We start from the raw sequence: 20424 nt of genomic DNA, 5'->3' as shown, positions 1-20424 counted from the left end.
CAATACACTTTACAATGTCAGTCAAGGACCTGCAGCGAGGAACTCAGGGAATGGCACAAGCTAGGAATGACATCAGAGAAGACAGAATGGATAGATGAGCTTTCTGGAGCTGGCTAGTGTCTTGATCCTTCAGACAGGCACCCAGGCCTTATGCAAAGTTTTCAGACAGGCTGGTTAGTTAACAGGATTGGGATACTGGGGTGATAGTCTGAACCTGGAGGGTGTCTGGGGTTCCAGGCCACTCCCAAACAACTCTGGCTGCCCATAACGTGAATATGTTTCCTGGGGAACAAGGGAAAAAATCAGATGTATTCATGTGGACCAGCACTTGAGAAACAACCCAAAGCACCAACCTTCCTCGTAATGTGCCCACATCCGTGCCTCCCACATGACTTAACAGCATGAGGTGTGGATTTCTGCTGCCTTGTTGGGCTGGAGGATAGAAGGAGACATGACAGAGAACTAATATATTTATAGGCCTCCTGTAGGCACAGCACAATTCATCAGCCTTGAAAAATGTCTCCTTTAACCAGCTCCAATTTTCTATGGGAACTTCACTTTCATCTCTTTCTTGGAGGCCATACTCACTTCCCACATCTCCCATGCTGCTGAGTGAAAGGTTCTCATGATTAAAACAGAAGAATAAGCACTGTCTCCCTGACCAAACCTCCCACATGCGTCTGCAGGACACCTAGCTCTCTCTAACATCCTAAAATATAACTGCTTCAAACGACGTCAACTTGGACACCTACAGCCCTTGTCATCTTGTGCAAATTAAGCCCAGAAAACACAGCTGGGACTCCATTCCTCACCTCATCCAGACAGAGATCACCAGCAGGAAACAGAAAGCCAGAGGCTTTTGTGCAGCCAGTTTCCTTACTAAAGAACATCTCCTTAAACACCTGCCTGCCCTGAATTTTCCCATCGTACCAGCTCAAACTGACTGAGAAGAGCTGCCAGATCTCCGTCAAGTCTCTGAAGAACCCAGCTACATACCAGATAAAAATAACCAAAAAAGAGGAAGTCTATCAGATGCTTGATGGTTTTGTCAACAGAAAGTAGTTCTTTCTTGGCATATGGCCATGGGATGCAGCTGCCGCACAGGCTCTCCAGGGCCTTGTATCCCCAAGCTCTGCTAGCAGAGTTCCCTTAGCAGGCATGGAAGGTTGCATTTTCAAAGTGGTCCATCATCTCCCATCCTCTGTGCTTTTCCCCAGTGTGATCTTGACACTTTTCCCATTGAGAAGTGGGTCTATGTCCTCTCTACTTGAAGCTGGGTGTCTTGAGACTCACTTTAACAGAATGCAGAAGAAATGACAATGCCTGACTTCCAAGCTAGATCAGAAAAGATGCTACAGTTTCCCCATGTTCACTGGAACACTTGGACCTGTAGCTTTGAGCCACCACGTAAGGCCAAGAGCCCTAAGAGAGTCATGCTCATGGATGGATTGCACATGGGCACCCCCATCAGCAGTCCTGGCCTCTAGCTCCTCCCAGCTCAGGCACTGAGCATGTGGGTGAACAACCTTCAGATGGTTCCTGCTCCATCTGCAGCTTCCCCCAGCCTTTGAGTCTTCCCAGGTGAGGCCCCAGACATTGATAAGCCATCCCTAATGAGCTCTTTCCAAATTCCTGACCCAAGTCTCCATGAGCTTAATAAAAAGGTTCTTGTTTGGGGTGGTTTGCTCTGAAGAAATAGTAATGGAAACAGGAGGTGACACACTGTGAGTCTAGTCTCATATCTGCTGCTGCTCTTGAATTTTTTAAAAAGGAAAAACTACCTTTCACTGAGCATTTACTTCGTGCCAGGCATTATGCTAAGGGCTTACACACATAACTTCATTTAATCTTCATTACAATACCATGAGGAAATACTAGAATTATCTCCATTTTACAGAGGAGGAAATTGGTTCAGGGTTGAGGACTTTGCCCAAAGCCAGGTCTGCCTGATTCAGAGCCCACAACTGTACCAGCCTAGGCTCTCTGGCCACTTAGAAAGAGGAGCTGTTTCTACATAGAAGACTCAACTTCTTGGGAGCATGGCTTTCCTAGTCAAAATTCCAGGTCTGGGAATTGCCTAAAGAACCCAGGTGATGGGATGCAGCATCAATGAACACTTGATTCTGTCTGAGCTGGGGCAGGCTGCCTTCCCTGGGAGGTCATAGCTACAGCCTACCTGTCCTATTACCAACTCTTGAATCCTACCCATTCTTTAAAGCCTAATTGTTCCAGCAAGGCCTCCCAGGGAATTCTGCCTTCTCCAGACCCCATCTGATGTATCTTGACACGCAGTCCCCTACTGCATCACACTGTTCCGGTTGTTTGGGATGTCTTTACATAGTATGACTCTTAAGGTTGGAAAGAATGCAGTGGAAGTGACCTCTATGTTATGCATATACTAAATTTTTCATATTTCCTACAGCATGTATACAATAGCAGGCACGTCATTTTCTTATGAGGACATTTTGGGTAATAAAACTACCCAAATTGGTTGAGAATCATAATCTACACACAAAGAAAACATTCCAGGCTCTGAGACCTGGACTTCACCCCAGGCATCACAGAGGAGAAAGGATTTGAGGGCAGAGGAGGAAGTGGTACAACCCACCACAGATACCACCTTCATCCCTTGCCCTGGAGGCAAGGAAGTCCCAACCACAAAGGCTTAAAACACCGGGAGTTGCCATTTTGAACCACAAGTCCTTAATAGCCCTGGAAAGCTATGAAACACCAATTAAAGCGTCCGATGAATCACTTTTCAACCTCTCCATGTAAGAGCAGGGAGGAACCAACCTCAAGTACCTCCTCAGGCCAAGACTAGCTTTGCTCTGACTCACTGTCTTGCAGTCTATGATATGGATGCTTTTGTAATTCCTTCCTCCCACCTCCATGTCCATTGGATGGGGAAGATGAGACTTCCTAGCATCTTCCTAGTCTACCTCCGAAAATTACTCTACAATCCCGTTCCCCATGAGACAGAGTTGAGGATCTCACCATGGTAGGGAAAATTCAAAACCTTACAAATTCTCAAGATGTTATACCTCAGTTTCCAGGTGAAAGCCGGTCCTTTCTTTCCTTCCCTGCTACCTGGAAGGTGGGCATAACAGGCACACCCAGAAACTGCTGGGAAAATGCTCAAATGCCTTGTTCTCTGCCTTCAGTGAACATCCATGTGAGGAAAAGTCTTAGAATATCTTCTTTTTCCTGAGTGGGGTCACTTTTACTCTTCCTGGACGGGCATTATCCAGTTTTCCACCAATATACTACACATCAAATCAAGCACCAAAATGATTGTAAGAAACCTAAAATTGGCCAGATTCATGGTCCATGCAACTAGAGTCAAGCATATAAAGCCACAGACTCACATGTTAGAATCCCAGGATAGTACTGTGCCCAAATAAGGGTAAGGTGGGAAGGAAGACAGCATCCTGAAGTAAATTCAAATTAGTCTGACTCTTATCTTTCTTGAGCATCCAAAGGATTTCTATGATCCACAGCAACACTTCCTCAAATACCCCTTTTTAATTCCATCCACCGTCCTTACACAAAGAAGCTCCCTCATTTCCTGCTCAAAATTCCTCCCAAAAGAGCGCCTGAAGGATTCTACTCTTTCTCCCCTCCCCTTCCTCCCACCACAAAGTTCTAAAGTTCAGGAGCAGCGAAGTCAAAATTCTCTTTGTGAGGTGGGAGAAGGATATAGCCAGGAGGCTTTGTTTATTGATAGTCCAGGTATTATTCCACCAGCCATCAATCCAAATTGGAGCATCAAGGAATGAACAGTGAAGTCACATTTGTCTTTCATAATATTCATCTAAAAGTGTTACGTGGGCACCACAAAGCCTGCTCAGCACTCCTCCATGAGGAATGGAACTGCCCTCTTGCTCGCACACGGTCCATTTGGCCATAAAATCAGCTGCAAAGACACTCCCCAGAAGGGCCCATTCACCTCCCAGACTACACAGAGCTGAAAGACATGGCATGTGAATAACCACACAGGGCTCTGGAATGAACAGATGTGGCTAAACCCTTTTTGAATGTTTATATTACTTTTCTAGTTAAAATTTTTTAAATTCCATAAACAATCATCTGTGAATGTATCTGAAATCTATATATACTTCTTTTGTTTAAACAAAAACAAAACCACGGCCAGGCATGGTGGCTCACGCCTGTAATCCCAGTGCTTTTGGAGGCCGAGGCAGGCAGATAACCTGAAGTCAGGAGTTTAAGACCAGCCTGACCAACACAGTGAAACTGTGTCTCCACTAAAAATACAAAATTAGCCAGGCATGGTGGGGCATGCCTGTAATCCCAGGTACTTGGGAGGCTGAGGCAGGAGAATCACTTGAACCTGGGAGGTGGAGGCTCCAGAGAGCCGAGATCACGCCACTGCACTCCAGCCTGGGAAACAAGAGCAAAACTCCATCTCAAAAGAAAAAATAATAAAGTAAATAAAATAAAATAAAATAAAAAACCACAACACAAACACAAGTAAGAATAAGAGTCCAATAATGTGGAAGCTTCTGTGATGGCCCAACTTCTGGGGAGCTGTATGCAAGCACAATTTTGGTTCAGGACAAACACTAACAAGAAGCAAAGCTGAAGCCGGGCACGGTGGCTCACGTCTGTAAACCCAGCACTTTGGGAGGCTGAGGTGGGCAGATCACTTGAGGTCTGGAGTTCAAGACCAGCCTGGCCAATATGGTAAAACCCCATCTCTACTGAAAATACAAAAATTAGCCAGGTGAGGTGGCAGGTGCCAGTAATCCCAGCTACTCAGGAGGCTGAGGCAGGAGAATTGCTTGAACCCGGGAGGTAGAGGCCACTGTACTCCACTCACTGTACTCCAGAGTGAGATTCCCCCCCCCCCAAAAAAAAAAGCAGCAGCAAGCAGCAAAGCTGAGGCTACAGAAGGATGGCTGAGGTTCAAATTGTGTGCTTTTGGAGGGGCCCTGGGGAAAAGAGAAATGAGGTCTCAGGTCTTGTGCATTTTAGTTTCACTAGGTTTGGAAGTGCCAGAGGCCCTGGGTTGGAGAAGTGAAGGATCCCCTACCTATCGTTCCAAATGTGGGGATGATCTACCCCACAAAGGCCCCAAGACCAGGTTTAATGTCCAGGTCTAGCCCCGCTGCACCCTCTGGTGAGTCACAGGGTCTGTCCTGCAGAACAAGGTGCTAGAGGAGGATCTCCTATTGCAGTCTGTTCCCAACGAGCAGAGCAGAAGGAAAACCACACAAGCATTCAAGAGCCTGGTATTTGAGTCCAGGCCCTATCATTCTCTAGCTATGTGTTCTTGGGCAAGACATTGTTAAACCTCCCTGAGCCTCAGCTTCCTCTGTTATAAAATGGGGATACTACCACCTCTTCCTGGAGCACCTCAGGTAGATACTGTTTCAAATAAAATTCTAAAGGACCAAATACAAAGTATGATTACAGTAGTCCCTCCTTATCTTCAGGGGACACATTCCAGGATCCCCAGTAGATGCCCCAATCCATGGATAGAATACGTATATACTGTATATACTGTTTTTTCCTATACATTCATATCTATGATAAAGTTTAATTTATAAATTAGGCACAGTAAGAGATTAACACTAACAATAAAATAGAACAACTATAAGAAAAGCTTTATTAATGTGGTTTCTCTCTCTCTCTCTCTCTCTCTGAAACTCTCAGAGTCAAAACTTTCAAGGTCAAAGTTTGGGGTGAAATCAGTGTTTTTCCTGACTTCTTGTTTTCCTTTTCTTATTGTACTGTATTCGCTCTTCTTGTGAGGTTATAAGATGAAAAAATGCGTATGTGATGAGGTGAAGTGAGGTAGATGATATAGGCATTGTGACACAGTGACACAGTGTTTGCTACTTTTGACCTTCTGATGTGTAGTCAGAGGATCGTCTGCTTTGGATGACCCTGGATCATTGCGTTGTGACAATGTCAATGGTTGGATGTCAGGACAGACCATGTGGATGACTAATGGGCACATAGGATGCCCAGCGTGGACATGCTGGACAGGGTGTGATTCACATCCCAGGCAGGATGGGGTGGGAAGGCATGAGACGTCATCACGCTACTCAGAATGGTGTGCAATTTAAAACTTATGAATCGTTATTTCTAGAATGTTCCATGTAATATTTCTGGCTCACAGCTGACTACGAGTAACTAAAAACAGGGCGAGTGAAATGGCAGAGAAGAGGAGCCTACCATACTCTTTCTCCTACCTCTAGGACTATCTGGGGGATGAAGGACATGAGGGCCACGTATTACTGTCACCATGAATAATAAGCCAAGGAGAGTATCAGATAATGTCAGGTTACACTAATAATCTTAAATCATCCGAAGTTTATGTGAGAAAATTTTAAGTCCTTAGTTGATTTTCCATTGCCATTCATGGGATGTGATGTGGCGTCTCTCCTTGTCACTAGCAGCTGTGCATTTGGGCAAAGCAAGCTATTTTATTATTAATTTAATCCAAATACTTAGTAAGGGCAGGTCTCCTAAGGCAGGGGAGAGAGGAAAACAACTCTCTATCACACAACTGTGCCAGCTGCAGTGAGATTATTAACAATCCACTCCAGGATTCCCATCTATCTCTAAGCAGGGATTCCTATCTCTAAGTACAGGGAGCCAGGAGTCCACTGCTTAAGAAATAAAAAATGAGGCCAGGCGCGGTGGCTCAAGCCTGTAATCCCAGCACTTTGGGAGGCTGAGATGGGCGGATCACGAGGTCAGGAGATCGAGACCATCCTGGCTAACACGGTGAAACCCCGTCTCTACTAAAAAAATTACAAAAAACTAGCCGGGCGCGGTGGCGGGTGCCTATAGTCCCAGCTACTCAGGAGACTGAGGCAGGAGAATGGCATAAAACCGGGAGGAAGAGCTTGCAGTGAGCTGAGATCCGGCCACTGCACTCCAGCCCGGGTGACAGAGTGAGACGCCGTCTCAAAAAAAAAAGAAATAAAAAATGTTTTTATTATTCTTTTCTTCCTAAAAATTGTACCACCTAGCAGAATACTGAACACTGTTATCCTTCTACATAACATACCAAAAAAAATGACTGAGTTCATGTTAGTAACCAGGAAAAACACTGACTTCACCTCTAACTTTGATCTTGGGACCGTATAAGCAAGCTGTCCCCCAGGTTCCTTGAATGGGGTACAGCAGATCCTCTTTCCACTATTGTCCAAAATACTTTGGTCCTAGCTGGAAAGCCTGGCAGAGTAACAGAGTCCCACTGTAGGGCTAAAAGAAGGAACACTGTCATGAGTATCAGGATGACCTTAGGCAAGTCACCCAGCTTCTCTGGGTCACAACTCTAAGGTTCCGGTAAGCTCTAATCATATCAATAAGCAAAGAAGAAAGTCAAGAATGACCAGAATCCGCCGGGTGCGGTGGCTCACGCCTGTAATCCCAGCACTTTGGGAGGCCAAGGCGGGCGGATCACAAGGTCAGGAGATCGAGACCACGGTGAAACCCCATCTCTACTAAAAAAAATACAAAAAATTAGCCAGGCGCGGTGGCGGGCGCCTGTAGTCCCAGCTACTCAGGAGGCTGAGGCAGGAGAATGGTGTGAACCCGGGAGGCGGAGCTTGCAGTGAGCCGAGACTGCGCCACTGCACTCCAGCCTGGGCGACAGAGCAAGACTCCGTCTCAAAAAAAAAAAAAAAGAAGAAGAAGAATGACCAGAATCCAAAAACTATTGCTATTTTCCCTAACCACATTCCTTTCCTCCTTCCTCTTATTTATTGTTTTTATTTTAGTTTTTTGGTTTTTCTTGGTACTCCCTGATTAAGGTGTCCTCCTTCCTCTTGGACCCTGAAGGTTAACAGAATGCAGAAACAAACAAACAAAAAAATTTAAGTGTCCAGATGGCATGTACACCGTGACTTAAACGGCAGAAGGAAATGAGGTATATAGATAAGAATAGGAAAGCCAAATATAAAGATGAAAACAGTTGTATCTGCACACTGGAATCTAGCATAACTCTTTTTTTTTCCCCTTTTCAATGATACTTTTTCCTGTTACATTGCCTCATCAGCCCACATCAGCCTGCAGTCACAAGCATTTGCAGAGAAAGGTCTTAACTATAAGATCAGTCACTGGCCAGGTGCAGTGGCTCACACCTGTAATCCTAGCACTTTGGGAGGCCAAGACAGGCGGATCACAAGGTCAGGAGTTCAAGACCAGCCTGGCCAACAGAGTGAAACCCCGTCTCTACTAAAAATACAAAAAACTAGCTGGGCATGGTGGCGGGCACCTGTAATCCTACCTACTCAGGAGACTGAGGCAGGAGAATCACTTGAAAACCTCAGAGGCGGAGGTTGCAGCGAGTCAAGATGGCACCACTGCACACCAGCTTAGGTGACAGTACAAGACTCTGTCTCAAAAAAGAAGAAAAAAGGTCAGTCACTGCCAGCATCCTGATGCCCCCCTGCTGCAATGGGCCCCACTCCCAAACCTGCTCCAAGGGATGGATGGACAATCAGCACCTTCACAGCTGGGCAATTCCAGAGACACACATTGGGCTTCTGACTTTACAAACTACTCCAAGGAACACCAACAAAACAAGATTTTTTTGGTTGGCCACACTGGAACTGCCATCGAACACCTGGGCCGCTACATGCGACGTCCTATACTAGGCATGATGTGAGGGGAGAGGGACACGGGGGGAGCAAGGGAAGATGAAGGAAAGAAAAACAGCAACACCTCTGCTGTCAAGAATTCTATTGGGATTTCTGTTTTCATAGAAAAAAGTTACCAGAGACAAAAAAAACTTAATTGCATTTGCCTTTAAGAAGTAAACTTATGGTTTAGGATGAGAAGGAGACAGACTTTTCTTTCTTCTCTCTCTTTTTCTGGAGACAGACTTTTCTTTGTATTCAGTTTTGTCCTATTTTTACCCATGTGTATCCATTACATTTTGAATTTTTTAAATTCTACAGTACAACTGGAAAGATTACGACTCAAACAATGAAAATGCAAGTACAAGACAAAAAATACAATCACCAATTGTGATCTAAATACTAAGGGAATAAGGGTAGCAGATGGAATTATAATTAAAATGGTCAATATATTGGGTGCTTATGATGTGCCAGGAACTCCTAAGAACTTCACCCAGATGATCTTATTTAATCCTCACTTCTACGCTGTAAGATGAGATCGGTGGTATTATAATTATTCCCACTTTATATCTACAAAAGCTAAGCCACAGAAGGTATGTCATTTGTTCAAGGTCCTTAGCTAGCAAGTAAGAGCCAGGTAGGACTCAAATTCAGTTTCACCCACAGTTCACATGGGCTCATCTCCAAAAGAAGAGAGGGTTCATATCCTAAATGAGGGCTCTAAAGGAGAAGAGGTATGGTGTTGTTTGGAGAATGTCTACATGGGAAGGAGGTATGCATGGGAAAGACAGTGCTAGAATCTGTTATTATCATCTTGAGGACCTACTAAGTGCTGGACACAACCAGATTTAGACAGTAGCTGTAGAAACAAAGCTCTTATACAGAGATGAAAAAGAGCCAAATATGCTCTATTTACCTTCCAAAACAAGATCACAAAACTCAAAATCTCTTCAATCCACCGTGAATACGCCAAAGTCTTAAATGACACTGTGTAAAAAGAAAGCTAAGTTGACATAGGGAGGCCAGGAGAGGATGTGAAAAAAAGCAGACTAATGCAGCAGAGAAGGCAGGGAAAGAAATATATTGCCTTCCTCCTGGGGCAAAAGCATTTTAATTATCAACTGAGAGTCCAGCAGAGCCATAAAACTGGCCAGCTGTCCCATTCAATCAAGCCAAAGGCTGTAACAGACAGGACGAGGCAGCATTTTTCAGAGGACCGAGCACTTCGAGTTAAGGCTGAGTCTAGAGGGGTGCAAGACGCACCGGCCGTTTCCACAAGAGGCTTTTGCACAGTTAGAAGGGGCTGGTGGGGCTCAGTCCCTTTCAGGGGCTTCAGCAGAATTAAATCTGCCTGTTTCCGTGGGAATAGTAAAACTATGCCTGGCTGGCTTAGGAGAGGGCTACTCGGGGCTGCCTAAAATCCTCATGCACCACTTTAGAAAGGGAAATTCAGCCGTGTCATGTGTGCAACTAAAATAACAAGGAATGGAAAGAAGTTTCTCCTACTCCTTAGAAAGGAAAAAAAACACAGTGCCATTTACTGAATCCAGTGCCTGTGAGATACTGACACATAATAGCTCATATCATCTTAACACAGTATTGCTCATTTCTGTGTTGTTCATATTTTACAGATGAGATTTCCTGCAACTCCAAGAGGTTAGCCACATGCCCAATGTCAAGTGCTCAGGAAGTAGCTTAAATCCAAGTCTATCTAACTCCAAAGCCAGTGTTTCTTCCATTAGACCACAGTGGTTCCCAAAACCAATCTTATGGGGAAAATGCTTTCTTCTCAGATCAAAACCTTCAAGTTTCCTACAAAGAGCAAAAACTTTAGGGAAGTTAGGAAAGAAAGGGACATGCAATCCACAGCTTTTAGTATGTCTAATTTATATGTCTCACTTTTACAGTATAATGGACCACATAGGGGACATGTCTTCCTGTTATTCTGCTGGTGAGGGGGATATATGAGGCACACAATTAAAGTTGCCTAAGTGACCCTGAGCCCCACCTGGAAAAGCCCTATGTTGTTTCAAAAAAGTGAGCAGGAAGCAAGTGTAAATCAAAGCAGCAGCAAAGCTCTGAGACAGCAGGATGCCCCTTGCTTAGCTCCAAGGACAGAGTAGCAGGCGACTAACTGTGTCCTGCTTCTAGCAGGAAAGCTGTCCTTGGATTATTGTGAATCCCCAGGATGGTTCATGTGACCAGAGCATCTTCTCTCAGCAAGGCCATCTGTCATGCCCTGAGTAGCAGTGGGGGAAGGGGAGCACTTGTGGGCTCCTGTCAACTGTTTTCTCCACTAAACCACTCAGCAAAGATTCCGTTTCAGGAGATTCAGCCCCAGCCAGAACAAGTCCCAAAATGGGGAACCCGAGCACACTATAGCCTGACACACAGAGGCAGACAAACTGTGTAGTCACTAACATTCCCAAACACACAGACATTCACGCTTTAAAGTCCTGGGCGGGACCTCAGAGACCACTTGTCCAAACCTCTCATTTTCCAGATGAAGAATCTGAGGTCCAGAGAGATCACAGATGTGCCCAGGGCCACCCGGCTGGTCAGTGTCAAGGACAGCCCCGGGGCCCATGTTCCTTCCACTGCACCAGAACACCTCTTACACAGATGCCCACTTTAAGTTCTCTGTAATGATACTGATTCTTAACCTTCACTGAGTCTTACAATAATAAGAGCCCTGACCTTTTCCCTCCAAAATGAATGTATCCACATTTTGCATAGATTCCAGGTGGCTCCTTGGCCCTATGTTAATCTTTACGTTATAAGAGGAACAAAGTGCCGTTCTAAAGGAGGCCGTCAGGGGTCTTGAAGGAGACTCCACAGTAAAGACCTGGACTCCCCGGACATGGGACGGAAGCTCATTTTTCTCCTGACTCAACCAGACCACTGACATCACTGCTTTGTGTGCCATCCATAAGTGACCCTGAGCTACCTCATTGAAACGAGGTGAAGAACCAGGTTGAGGAATGGAAATTTTTCCAAGAGATGCGGAGGAAAGGAGAGATAGGCAGGCTCTTCTCTCATCTCCTTAGAGATCCTGAGGGACAAATCTTGAACCTGAGCAATGACGGTGCCACAGACCACCTGCAAACTGGTCAATACCTAGCTCTTACCAGGTTTGCTTGGGAAGGGATGTGGGGAAGGGAAGACGCACAGCGTGGACATGCTGGACAGGGTGTGATTCACATCCCAGGCAGGATGGGGTGGGAAGGCATTGAGCCAGGATTATGCCACTGCACTCCAGCCTGGCAACAGAGTGAAACTGCGTCTCACAAAAAAAAAAAAAAAAAGTTGCCTGGTGTCCTGAGCTACTTGCTGCCCCACTGAGTAAGCTGCAGAGAACCTCCATGGTGATGAAATAGGAAGAGGCAGGCAGGACTCCAGAGCAACCACTGGGAAATGAAGGCATGTGGCCCACAAAGAGATCCGCTCCCCTTAAGAATCCTTCTCCACCAACCACAGGAAAGGACAGAGGCAAGAGAATCCAAGCGTGCAATTTGCCTCCCAGGAGGCCACAGTGTACAGAGCACTGGGCCTGCTGGCCTCCCTGCCTGGAACCTCCTTGCCCCACCTTCCCTTTCCACTTTGTCTCCACTCTTCACTCTCTCAGATCACATCGGAAACAAAACTTCCTCAGAGAATTCTCCAGCACTCCTCTTGAAGCATGTCCCGTTATCAGCCATGCTCATGGTACTCACCACAGTCTTGACTTTACATGTTGTGCAACTTTATTTTGATCAAGGTCCTTCTCCCTAACCCCACAGTGAGCTCCTGGAGGGGAGGGCCCATGAATATTTTTGTTTGCTGCTGAATTCTTAACACCAGGCACTTAGACTGGCCCATAAAAGAAAACCAACTTTGCGCAGAAGATGGCCACAAAGGCACAGGACAAAAGGGAAAGGCAAGGTTCCCAAACCACGTTCAAGAAGCCGAGATGCAACCAGACTTGCAAGTCAGATCTCTGGCCTCACTGGTTTCTTCTGCTGAGTCCTGCTCACCTGGCTGGTTATTTGCTTCATTTCAGCTTTATTCACTTACGTATTTATTTTGGCTTGCAGAACAGGTCTCTGTATTCATGGGAAATGCTACCCATCAACTGAGCAGGATGCTCTGAGACATGCCAGGTGGCTGCTAGCTAACCTCTGGCATAGCCTCCTGCAACCAAAAGATAAATCCAATTCTTTGAGCGCTTGTACACTTTTGCCTGGGTATACTTTTGCCTGGGAAAATCCTCAAAACACATCCATCATCCTCCAACTCCCTGTTAAGGAACACGTAGCAAAAACCACCAAAGGACCTGACTAAGGGAAAAAAGAGGGAGAGAAATTCAGAAGTATCTGAGCCAGGTAATGCCAAAAGTATTTCATTTGGAGAGGCCTCCATGAAGCATACAAAAAGTCATTTACTTACCTACCTCTCAAAAAGGACCAAGACTTGGGTTTTCCAGCTGATACTTCACCGCTTTCCAGGTCCACTCTGGGAATGCTCTATTGCCTATTTCATTCTCCTGTAGGAAAAAAACTGCTTTTTCGGCTACTCCTCATCCTTTTTTGAGGCAAGTCTATGCCACATCATCCCTGGCCAGGGTGCCTAAGCCTTAGCTGCTTCCTCCATCAGGTGGAATGGGCTCTACCACTCGTGCAGGACAAGGACACTAGAGACTGGGATCCAGCGGGTCACAGAGTGCCATATATCTGGCAGCCAGCAAACTCACCAGCCATGAGAAATCCTACACAGGAAAACCAGTCAGGAGCTTTGGCCAGTGTGTGGTCCAGGTATACTCCAGGGCTTAGAATGTTAGAGCCTGCTGAGCTGAGGCCAAGGGGAAGACAAAAGCTCTGTCATCCTCACACTGGTGAAAGTATGTCTTCAGCTTCCTGACCTTGTGAACTCCAAGAGAAGGTTGGAGATGAGGACAAGGTGCAAGTGAACAGAATTGGGATGGGGAGATGCTACATGGACCTCCAGTTACAAGAGAAGCAGCCAATCCAACAACTCAACAAAATTACAACAGGCACTATGAGGAGCATGACAGGCAGTCCCCAAGTTGGGAACAAAGGGAGTACTGAGGCTGGACAGAACAGACTGGGAGTAGACCCAACAGCACCGGGCAGTGGTCTGCTCCAGCAGCGCCTAGCAGCCGGCAACTGGCTACAGTGGAGACATGGGCCAGTGAGTTAGCCGGGGCTGGTGATCAGGAAAAGTGTGAAGAGGGGAGGAGGCAGAGGCGTTTGGGATTAATAACGAATGCACTGTCACACCACCACAGTCCAGCATCCAAAACAGGTGTTTGGGCTCAGACAATTAGGATGGATCAAGGGCCAGGGGATTCTAATAAGGATGAAAAGCAAATTCCATGTGGCAGGGGCTGGTGGCTCACACCTGTAATCCCAACATTTTGGGAGACCAAGGCAGGTGGATTGCTTGAGCCCAGGAGTTCAAGACCAGGCTGGGCAACATGGCGAGACCGTCTCTACTAAACAAAAAATAAAATAAATAAATAAATAATTCCACACAAGTGAGGTCTGAATGACATCCATGGATAAGAGAAAGGTAATGTTTACACTTTGGGATCCCATAAGTAAACCAGTTCATATGATATTTTATTCATTCATTCATTCATTCATTCATTCATTCATTCATTCATTCTTTTTATCTGTACATTTATTGAGGACCCTACTATGCACCTGGAACTATGATGGGAGCTAAAGACACAAAACCTATTTGGAGATGTAAGGGATGCTCCTGAAATCATAGCCAACAAAAAGAGGCCAGGTTGTATAACTTGGCAGGTTGGCCTGCACGCCACCATGGTGTTTTGTTATGGCCTGTGAATGCCTACCAGCGCTTTAGATTGACTCACCCTGGCTAGGTGGCAGTTGAACTCGCAGCCATTAGACCAGGGGTTCTAGTCTTTTGTCACTCCAACATTCTTCTACGAACTACCAGGTAATACACATTTATCAAATGACGACTTAGCACTGACTATAGCAAGTATATGTGATACACTACCAGAAGCAGCCAGGTTTGAGCTGAGCACAGAAAACTGCGGAGGGGTTGGATAGGCAGAGAGACGAGGTAAGGGCACCCCTGCTAGCAAGGGGGAAAGGGGAGACCAGCTTGGCTAAAGAAGAAAGTGCCTCTAGAAGAAGAAAAGGCAGCAAAGATTTCATAAGCATTTAAGCTGACATCTGAAAAGAGGAAGGCAGGTGTGCCTAGTCCCAACCCAAATACAGTTCACCACTCACCTCTGCTCTTTCAGCTATAAAGTTAAGGATGAGTTGGTTGAAACCCAAAAAAGGTACAGGCAGGGGATAAATCAAACATTAATGCAATGTGGATGCTGTGGCCTTGTGAGCAGAATGACATTATTCCCAATTATATGAAACTAAAGCACTAGGCCACACAGAACAACAATGAAATACCCCAGCTGTCCAACAGGAGTGTGCAGGCAATAGTGTAGTGATTAGGGCCACAGGCTGACAATACACTGACAGGGGGAAGAGAAACACATGCTACAAGCAATATTTTTGTTAGGATATTATCTAGGGGTAAAAATAAACACGCAAAAATGCACAAAAAAACTGGAAAAACACACAGTGTTTCTACCTGTGTTTTTCTGTTTTCTTTTTCTTTTCTTTTTTTCTGAGATGTTGTCTCACTCTGTCACCCAGGCTGGAGTGCAGTGGCATGATCTCGGCTCACTGTAGCTTCTGCCTCCTGGGTTCAAACAATTCTCCTGCTTCAGCCTCCCCAGTAGCTGGGACTACAGGCATGTGCCACCATGCCTGGCTAATTTTTTATATTTTTAGTAGAGATGGGGTTTCACTGTGTTAGCCAGGATGATCTTGATCTCCTGACCTCATGATCCACCTGTCTCGGCCTCCAAAAGTGCTGGGATTACAAGAGTGAGCCACTGTGACCGGCCTCCTCTTCTTCTTTTTTTTTTTTTTTGAGATGGAGTCTCGCTCTGTTGCCCAGGCTAGAGTGCAGTGGCTCCATCTTGGCTCACCACAACCTCCACGTCCCGGGTTCAAGCGATTCTCCTGCCTAGCTGCCCGAGTAGCTGGGACTATAGGCACATGCCACCATGTTCGGGTAATTTTTTTGTTTTTAGTAGAGATGGGGTTTCACTATGTTGGCCAGGCTGGTCTCGAACTCCTGACCTCGTGATCCGCCCACCTCAGCCTCCCAAAATGCTGGGATTACAGGCATGAGCCACCACACCCAGCCTCTCTTTTTCTTTCATTTATTTATTTATTTTGAGACAGAGTTTCACTCTGTCACCCAGGTTGGAGTGCAATGTTACAATCACTGCTCACTGCAGCCTCAACTTTCCAGGCTTAAGCGATCCTCCCATCTCAGCCTCCCAAGTAGTTGGGTCCACAGGCATGCACCACCACACCCAGCTAGATTTTATTGTATTTTTTGCAGAGATGGGATTTCACTGCATTGCCTACGCTGGTCTCAAACTCCTAGGCTCAAGAGATCCGCCCACCTCGGCCTCCCAAAGTGCTGGGATTACAGGCTTAAGCCACTGTGCCTAGCCCTTTTCTGTATTTTCTAAGAGAAGGAAAGAAATTACTTAATATGAATAGAAAAATAATGAGACTACCTTCAACGTTTTTACTTTGCAAAGCTTTTTCATATTACTTGAATATTCATATTTTTACTTATTTAACGTTTTTCTTTTTTTTTTTTTTTTTGAGACAGAGTCTGGCTCTGTCACCCATACTGGAGTGCAGTGGTGCAATCTCGGCTCACTGCAACCTCCGCCTCCTGGGTTCAAGTGATTCTGCCTCAGTCTCCCAATAGCTGGGATTATAGGCACCCACCACCACACCCGGCTAATTTTTGTATTCTAGTAGAGACGTGGTTTCACCATGTTGGCCAGTCTGGTCTTGAACTCCTGACCTCGGGTGATTCTCCTCCCTCAACCTCCCAAAGTGCTGGGATTACAGGCATGAGCCACCACGCCTGGCCACTTTAACTTTAACTTTTAATGGCCACTATTAAACTGCTCTTCCGCCAAATGTCATTATGCCAAGCCACTTACTATACAAAATCCTGAAGTCCATCTACCTGCCCCCAAAAGGACAACCTTTCCATTTAAGACCATCTTTCAACAATGTGTTTGCTAACAATCACATAACTGGTTTTCCCCAGTCTGATGGAGCAGAGACACATAAATCCATTTTTATAGCCAGAGGCTTTTTACAAGTAGTTTTAGGGTGTGATACTTAAGTTAATGAGGTAATGTGTTAAAGTTGTATAAACCAGTAGTTAAGCCAGGGGTCTGAGCCACATGTCCCAGGGCCTGGCTAAACTTGTTAGGCTGTGTGATGCTAGCCATCTGAGGTAACAGTTCATACCAATACGTGTCCTGCATTAAGATTCCATGGTAAGACTACTAGCTGCCAATTCCTCAGTGAATGCTCTTCCTTGGTAACAGACCCTGATTCTCAGCTGGGCTCACTGACACCCAGCATAAAAGCCTCCATCTCCCTGGTCTCCTCTGCAGTTAGCGATGGCCAGGCGACCACAGTCTGGCCAATTAACGCACGCACATACGGCACGCTGGACTTCTGGGAAATTAATGGGAGCAAACTCAGCCACATGGGGCACTTTTTCTGTACTTCTGCTTCCTCTCCTCCTTCAGGCCTGTGACCTGGACCTCATAACTGGCACTCCAGCAGCCATCTAGACTACAGGGTGACAATGAGGATGGAAGCCAAGTATTGGGATGAGGGGGTAAAAAATAGGAGCCTGGGTCCCAGACGACAATATGGAGCTGCCCTAAAATCCTCCAGACTTCTTTCCAAAGACAAGTAAATGTAGACCTTGTTCAGCCACTGTTATTTTGTTTGGCTTTTCAGGTTACGTACAGTCGATCTAAACTCAATGCAGATTTTTTATCAACATAGGATACTATAAGCCATACATGTTTCACTGCCAAAAAACGGCAAATGACTTTTTAAAGCAGATGACCAGGATAATAAAACATTTTAATAAGTCACTTTTTACTGAACCTTTCTAACATCTAGGCGTTTATCATCGACTGCTTTCTCTTTCCCACAAAGACAGCTCCCGTGTATACATACTCTTTTCTCTAATGGTCAAAGTCAACTAACACATATAATTCCTAGTATTTTGCCCTCCCATGACAATGACCAAAATCCAATTCTCCAGAACCCTTAACAAAGCAAGGAAAACAAGCCAGTGTTCCCAGGTCTACGAAATACAAAGAAGTTATGGCTCCCGAGCTGAGGCAATGGGCAAAGAAGTGGCATAGCACTTCTAAGATAATTTTCAGCCTGGGCCACAGAGCAAGACCCCTGTCTCTATTTAAAAAATAATAATTAAAAAAAAAAAAACCAAAAAAAAAAAAAAAAAAAAAACAAAGGCTGGGCGCAGTGGCTCACGCCTGTAATCCCACAATTTTGGGAGACTGAGGCAGGTGGATCACATGAGGTCAGGAGTTCCAGACCAGCCTGGCCAACATGGCAAAACCCTGTCTCTAGTAAAAATACCAAAATTAGCTGGGTGGGGTGGCGGGCGCCTGTAATCCCAGCTACTCAGGAGGCTGAGGCAGGGGAATTACTTGAACCCGGGAGGCGGAGGTTGCAGCAAAGCCGAGATCGCACCACTGCACTCCAGCTTGGGTGACAGAGTGAGACCCTGTCTCTAAAATAAATAAATAAATAAAATAAAAATAAAATACAATCATTTTTAAGTCATGCACACATTGCAATGGAATAAGAATGGTGGTATCATCGAGGCTCATATTAGATGTATACAATCCTTGGCAAACATCCACCCACAGACAAATGTCAAAGTGCTACCCCAACACACATGTAAGATTTACAACTGACATCAACCTCAGCACCAACCATGCAGTCCAGTGGACCAGAAACATTACTGGCCATCAACTATATTGAGAAGGTCCTTTAAAATACTGCCGAATGTTTAAGTATTATACAACTCCTGCAATCCTGATGGCTCCCCCGTGGCAATCCTAAAATCCACGTAAGGAAAAAGAAAGGACCAGAGTTTTGTCTCCTGAATAACAGAATGACACTCAGGTCTCTTGCCCTCTCCTACAAACAGCAGAACCTTAACAGGGTAACTTTTCCTGCATTAGAGCCTCCGCTCCTAAATACAAATCTCTTAAGAGGTAAAAACGTGTATGCAGAGCTTAAAATTACACCAAATTCAAAATTTCATCAAGTAAACTATTAACTTGTACAACTTTGTTATCCTAGCCCAACTTTCTAAATGGGCACAATTATGTAACATTACAGTACTTTGCCTAATTCTCTCAACATGATAAAAATATTAGAAAAAGTAAAATAAAGAAAATTCAGCTTCTCCATCACATTTTCACATTTTCCAGCAATACATCTGCTTCTTTTTACCCCATCACTTAAAGTAATCTCTAGGTAGAAATTACTTTGAAAAGAGGTCACCAAAAGTTTCAATTTATTTAAAGAAGAGAATTTGAGTCAGGGGGTGGGGGGGGATGAAAATCATCATATGATAAAGAGACAGGAAAATGGCAAAGGGAAAAAGAGAAACCTGATTTTTTATGTAACTTAAATACTTCACATGCATCATATCTAAACACATATCTAATGTTCCATATCCTTACAAGAAGGAGTTTTTCTATTATTAAGGGGGAAAAGAATACAGGTAGAAAAGATAAATGTATATTTGCATATATATATAAACTAGATACGCTTTAAAAATGTCAGGAAGAACATGCCAAATGTAACAGTTCTTCTCTCAGAAGGGAAACATTATAGGTTAACTTCCTCTTCTTTTTAGTTGCACTTTCTAATTTTCTACAACCGACACTTACTACTTACATAATTTTTCTTTAAGAGATGAGGTCTCACTATGTTGCCCAGGCTGGTCTCAAATTCCTGGGCTCAAGCCTCAGCTTCCCAAAGTGCTGGGATTACAGATGTCAGCCACTACGCCCCGCCACTACTTACATAATTTTAAAATGTAGTGTTTTTTTGTTTTTGTTTTGTTTTGTTTTGTTTTTTTGAGACAGAGTCTTACTCTGTTGCCCAGGCTGGAGTGCAGTGGTGCAATCTTGGCTCACTGCAGGCTCCGCCTCCTGGGTTCACGCCATTCTCCTGCCTTAGCCTCCCGAGTAGCTGGGACTACAGGCGCCCGCCACCACACCTGGCTAATTTTTTGTATTTTTAGCAGAGACAGGGTTTCACCGTGTTAGCCAGGATGGTCTTGGGCTCCTGACCTCGTGATCCGCCTGCCTCGGCCTCCCAAAGTGCTGGGATTACAGGCGTGAGCCACCGTGCTCAGCCTTAAAATGTAGTTTTTGAAGTACACAGATTCACAACAGCATCAACAGAAAAATAAACCACATCTGGAACAGCCTGGAACAAAACAGAGTCTGAAGGATTTCTAGGCTCAAAGCTGAAGGATACAGAGAGAGAGAAGTCCCTGGGGGCCCCTGCTACCCCCAAAGTCCTTCAACTCAAATGCCCTCCTCTCTGGGACAGGATGCTCCAAGTGATTTTAAGTACATACCATTATGCAATTGTGTCCTCTTTACCACCCAGTTTAGGCGAGAGAGAGCTCAAACTACCACAGAAAAGAAGCGTATTCCTAACCCTGCTGAGTCAGCCGATGTGAAGGACTGGAGCTTCTACCAACTCACCATTTAATATTTAACACTTGCTTTAAATCCAGTTTATGGATTCTGGATGTTTAATAAACAGTTGCTTCTCAGTTCCCTGCTATTAAATACTAGGTTATTATGGCATTT

At 45.1% G+C, this 20424-nt stretch overlaps 1 protein-coding gene across 2 annotated transcripts in view; it reads right to left on the bottom strand.

The window, feature by feature from the left end:
• Nucleotides 1-20424, bottom strand: part of MAP3K9 (mitogen-activated protein kinase kinase kinase 9) — an 89320-nt gene that overhangs the window by 59656 nt on the left and 9240 nt on the right. The window lies entirely within an intron of this gene.

This window comes from Piliocolobus tephrosceles, chromosome 6 (genome assembly GCF_002776525.5).
Source record: "Piliocolobus tephrosceles isolate RC106 chromosome 6, ASM277652v3, whole genome shotgun sequence".
Taxonomy (NCBI): Eukaryota; Metazoa; Chordata; class Mammalia; order Primates; family Cercopithecidae; genus Piliocolobus; species Piliocolobus tephrosceles.
Note: the sequence above shows the minus strand (reverse complement) of the source record. Positions and strands in the feature narration are given on the sequence as shown.